Here is a 6,000-nt window from a genome sequence, read left to right as displayed (position 1 = left end):
TTTAAAAGATGCGTGTGCATTGCGCTTTTCCGAGTGTATAATTATCTGCTCGTATTTCACCGTAAAATGGCACCATGCGCTCAACCACAGCGGGTGTGTAGAGGCAATAGCGGAATCTACTTTTTTTGTTGTGGTGCAAAAATAACCACAAGGGCTTGATCAGGAAAGCAAATACAGCGTGGTGGGTGGGGCTTTAACCAGCCCTGGATCGATACGCCCCGGGAGCCTGAATGAGATCACAAAAACATCTTACCTGGCAGAGCTGAACATTATCCAGATGTTGTCAATATGCCAAGTCCCCTTGAGTGCAATTGATCTGCCCGCAGCTGGTCTTAATCTGACACTCAACTAATGGCATATTAACCAAACCGTTTACCGTATGCTATAGCCGCACCACGCAGGGTTGCACTCAAATTGTTCTGGTATTTGTCTCATAAACGGGACCACCGCTGCTGTTCACACGGCAGGGTTGAGCCACGACAGAGATTTCCGGCGAGGCCTTTTGTAATCTTGAGCAAAGAAGATGTACACGACAATCAGCTCTGTACATAAACACACCCTCTCCGAGGCACTATACACACTGGAACAAAAAGTGTCTTATCCCCAGGGTAGGGCTCTTTGACGTCGACAGAACGGAAGTTGAACAACATTCGTGTGATCTGTGTGATCCACCAACACCTCGCTGCCTCCACAGAGCCGGACTACAGGGGCACGTAGCCACCGCCGCTGTTGGCACGGCGGTGCTGCTGTCAAATCCCGTCATCTCGGTCGATCCCTTGCGTTTTACCTGCACGAAAGAGATGCTGCCCAGATGGAGTTGACTAAAGGCTATTCTAGTGAAGAAATGAAGCCTCGTCTTTAGCAATTTGTTTCATCGCACGTAATTTTCGACAGCAGCGATGTCATGAAGGTTGCATTGTTCCCGACCTGTTTCTCTTGGGATGGAGTTTCTACATCTCCCTGTGCATGCTCATCGCGAACTCGTCCTCACTTTGCTCCCGTCTCCCTTCCCTCCTCTAGCCTCGTCTTCGCGTCGTGCACTCCTTCCTCTGTCTCCTTAGAATGACATTATTGGAAAGCCAAAACTTACAGTGGCATTTCCATGTCATAAAATATACAGCGACCGTGTGATTAATAATGCAATCTTTGGAGGGTGACCTGGCACATTGTGTGGCACGGGCATAGAGAAGAAGATTTGCCTTTTTTTATCATGTTACGTGCATAATGCATCAAAAAGCTGCGCTTAGAAACAGAGGCTAGGTCCACGTGGAGTCAGATTTATCCCGCTCATGTCAACTCTGTTGAGCGTGACCCATAAACTGTGGCAACGGGCAGCAGAGAGTGGATGTTTGTCTCTGCTGTGTTGCTAATGACAACAATGTGCTGGGCGGGGGTTCACGTTCAGCGGGGACTCCATCGTTCCATCCCGACGCGTCTCATTGAGTTCGACAAACTTTGTCTCCAAAGTATCGTGCTGCGTATGCCACAATGTGCGGTTACAAACACGCGCACAATGCCAAATGTCCCAATTTTAACCTGAAAGACTTGAGGAGGAAGGGGGGGGGGAGCTGTTTGTGAGCACTAATTGCAGTTGGCAGGACACGTACTGGCTCGGTGTGGCCTTTGTCTCCACTGTGCTCGCGTTTTGCACCGTAGCATCCACCTTATTTTTGGCTGAGTAAACCTCGTCGGGGCCCAAAACAGGATCGGTCACGACGCACCACTGATTTGCACGGCCAGAAATCTAGTCAGGATCACCCAGACCGTAGTCAATTGCGTCGACTGTTTGTAAACATATACACAGACACTCTCTTATACATTGTCGTTGCATCTCGCTACACACTGCAGACCATTCATTGCTGGTTTGAAACTCTTTGCCGTGGCAGTGCCGGTAGAGTATTTTAAGCATTCACTGTCCCCAATGTTCGTATCTAACATTGAGGCTGAAGCTGTCATCATTCTTCACTTTGCCTTCAGCATTTCCCAACCAGGCCAAGCACGTGACATTAAGAAGGCGGCAGTACTGCCGACCGTAGCTTGTTCCCTACACTTTAGCCCATTAGGAGACTCACTTTCGCATGAATGACAGTGGAGAGTTTGTTACGAAAGTTAATTCAACAATATCGTCGAAGCGTACAGAGGAGTTATTATAGAGGGTGTTTAAAAAATAGGTTAACACTTACATGAGACTATCGTTATTAATGGAAACAGAAAGGATGATAACACTTTAACTTGATAACAAATGTATGTTAATAGCTTCAAAAAGTCATTTTTGTCCACACGTGCCTGGAATTTTCTCCAGGTGGTCTCCAGAACTCAGAGGCACATTTATTGTGGTATTGTTGCAAATTCTCAGAAGTGTTAACAACTTTTTGAAGCACCCTGGCGTTACGGGAGCATCTGGAACGCACGTATAAATATCATCCTGTGTGGATATAACGCGATGGGGAGCAGGGAGCGAGATCGCAGGGAAGGCGACGACGTGGAGATGCCTTCATCCAGCAGTGGATAGACAGGGACTCACGATGGCATTGGACTCTCGTGAAACTCGTCGTCATATGTAGATGATGTGTGAATGTGGAGCGGTGAGATGCTCGGAGGTGGATCTAGAAAATTCCCAAGGTTGGGCTTGAACCCGAGACCTGACACATTTTATATATGCCCTTGCATTCATAACATTCTTTTTTTTTCAAAGTGCATGTATTATTTTCTGGTAAACATCAATAAAATACCAATTTTGTAGGTTTTTGCAAGATGGGTTGGAGATGCAATTGCCTCCGTCGCCCTCACTCCCCCCTAGGATCCTCCCAAGGGGAAGGTTTAATGCGCTCAAGCAAATTCAAGCAATAAGACACGTTTCTGAAAAAATAAATATGAGGGCAGTTAAAGGTTGCCAGTGATATTCAGAAACAATGCATCGGTTGTGAAGTATGGTCAATTGCGTCCCTTAAACGCACCGAAGCCATGCACGGCCTCGATTGACGGCCGCAGTGTCCCTTATTATAAATAATGTTCTCTGCAATTAACGGCGCCGTGCTAATCATGCAAAGAGCGTTTGTCAAGGTCGGCATTATTTCATGTCGCTGTGGATGTGCAGCGGACACAGCTGCAGTGGCCAGATAAAGGTGCAACGGCCCCCACACGCTCGCGCGGAGAGTTCACCAGCTCAGCTGCACGTGCACGCTGCCTCCGATGCCTTTCTTTAAGTGAGGTTTGTGGGTCAGAAAATGTGATAAGTGGAGTGGGGGGGGGGGGGGGAGATTGGGTCATTTTATTTGGTGCCCCCCCCCCTCTCTAAGAACTAGGGGCCACATTTTAATGCATTACGAACAGAGACGGAAGTTTCATTCACTCATCGTATTTTCACCAATAATTGCCCTTTGGCAGTTACGCCAGGAATGAACCGGCTGATCTCAAGTCTTTAAAAATATATATTGGCAATTTAAGTCGAGTTTATAATTTATTTTAATTGCACCGTGTTTGCTGTGCGTGATGCAATACTGGTACCTATTCTTTTTTTAGACAATGATAGTAGTACATGGTGTTCTAGTTCTCGTAAAGTTTTTGGTCAAATTAGAGTCTACATCATAGCGGACAATATTTTTGGCTAGAGGAAGGATTTATTTTGAGAAAATAATGAAATCTGCAACCTCATCGAGCTCCATGTAATTATTTTGTTAATGAAATTAATCGCCACCACTCTCAGCTATTAAATCCCAATAACTGTAAATCAATAATCAATTCCAATTATCAATTCCAATAACTGTAAATCCAATACCTAAGCAAGGGAAAACCCTCCGCACAACAGATACATCATTTCCATCATCGCGTCTCGTAAAGTTTTGGAGGATTAATTATAGCCACTCAACCGTGTGGCGGTGGTTGTGGACATGCACATCTGCTGTAACCCAACGCTGTAGTAGCAGCAAGGGTTGGTGGATCACGCAGACGTTGTGAAACTCCTTTCTCGTGGGTGTCGAGGTGCAATACCCTGGCTCACCAGCAGAATAAAGTTCAGCAAAAAAATGTGGACTCCACTATTTTCCCGTCCGTTTGAGATAGAGTGTTTCCTCCTCGCACGTGCTGCTCATCTGTGACTTGCTGCAGTTTCCTCCCACATGTCAACGCTCATAAGTTGGGAAATGACATCATCATACACAGGGGACTGCAGAGCTTGGGAAATGGTTGGCACCGGCTCACCGCATGGCTGCCACCCGACTTGCCTGCGCTTCGTCACGTTCCTGAGTTGTCCTTCCGACGAGAGCGGGGGAATACCGTGCGCGTAGTTAGTTTTAACTCCTGTGTTTCATGATCAAGCCACAGTACACACCGACAAGGAACCGACGTTGCGAAGGATGGACGAACCTGCAATCCGCCTCGGCCTGGTTTTGATCGTGGGTGCCGTGACCGAGGAGCCCTGCTCAACAACCCCCCCAACCAGCCTCCTTGGGTGCAGCGAGAGCCGGCAGAGGTAGCGGCTGACGTGACATCCCGAGCGGGAGCTGTGGTGCAAGACCAACAGACGATGATGGACATTGTTGAAGACTGCCCGCCAAACAAGCTGATCGCCCACCGCATTCTGCAGGCCATGCAGCTGCTTGCCTGGTTTGCGCAAATGTACACCCTAAATAAATACTCATGTGAGACTCACCACGTTAATGGAAAACTGCATTCTAGAGGCGACTGCATGATGAATGTGTAATGCTGTTACATTAATCGTAAAAAAAGTATGACAATCATGGTGATTTTACTAGTTGCATGATCTTCGTTATATATTTTCAAACTATTCCGTGAGAAAATGTATCTCATGAGATGCAGCTTCCATCTCCCATCAGGCGTTGCGTGATGAATCTCCCACAAATCCAACGTGAATCGTGCAATGGTCACTCTGCTTCTACCGCACATGCTTTATCTACGTGCCGGGGTCAGGTCAACCAAGTGGGTACTTGTGGAAGAGGCATCGAGGTGTCTGGGTGTCGTCGCACACACTGGGAATCGGGGCCACCACGATGCGATCCAACTCCTTTGCTTTTCTTGTGCAGAGACAGATTTGAATTGCTTCAAATATGAAGTATCATTACCTATGACTACTAACTTCTGCCTCCATCTGACAAGCTTATACATGTCTGACAGGTGCTGCAATATTCTGTTTAATTTATTTACAAGCGATAGAGTTTCAATTCCCTTTAAGGTGCGATTCAATGTTTTTTTCGTCAAATTATACATCTTTGAAATGCTCGTAGATATGTCATTGCAATTATCCTACAAGGGCCCGATTTTAATTCAGTAACCTTTCCCCCACTATTACTGTATTAAATTGGCCTCTCGACTCGAGCAGATTATTTTAAATGAATGCTCATGTTGCGTGTAAAAGAGGGCCAACACTGGCTGCTGCTGGCTGCAATGATTTACGTCAATGCACATCAAATTCAACAAAGTGAACTTCTGCTATGCTTCATTAATTGGGACTCGAAAATTCCCACCCAGATGTGTGAATATCTCTTCTTTTTTTCTCTCCTTGGCTCGGGTTCCACCTATCCCAGGGAATCATCCATAAATGTGCGTACAATTTTAAACTTGATAACTGCAAATGATGTTGCATGTGCTGTATAGCCACACACCTACAACACGTTCACGTGAACTTTGACCATTTTGCGTCCAAAAAAAGAAGGCGATTGCATATTTGGTAATGTTGTCATCAACACTGAGACTGCATTTTACAATACTAAAGTGTAAATTGTCACTGCATTTTGACGTCAAAACAATCTCAAGCTACCTGGCTACCCAGCCAGCTGCGTGCGCGAGTGCATTGGCACGAGACTTTGAAATATTTCCGTTTATTTCCATGCGGTGGACAGGTGTGTTCACGTGTAATACACATCGATACATTTGCTCCTGATCTAGTACTTGTTCACGCATTAATTGTATTACATTATCTGTACACATTCAGGCCATTGCGCAACTTTGTTTCCGTTGTGAGTATACTCCGTGGATCTGGAG

The sequence above is a fragment of the Lampetra fluviatilis genome, chromosome 12 (assembly GCF_964198595.1).
Source record: "Lampetra fluviatilis chromosome 12, kcLamFluv1.1, whole genome shotgun sequence".
Taxonomy (NCBI): Eukaryota; Metazoa; Chordata; class Hyperoartia; order Petromyzontiformes; family Petromyzontidae; genus Lampetra; species Lampetra fluviatilis.
This window is presented reverse-complemented; position numbering follows the sequence as displayed.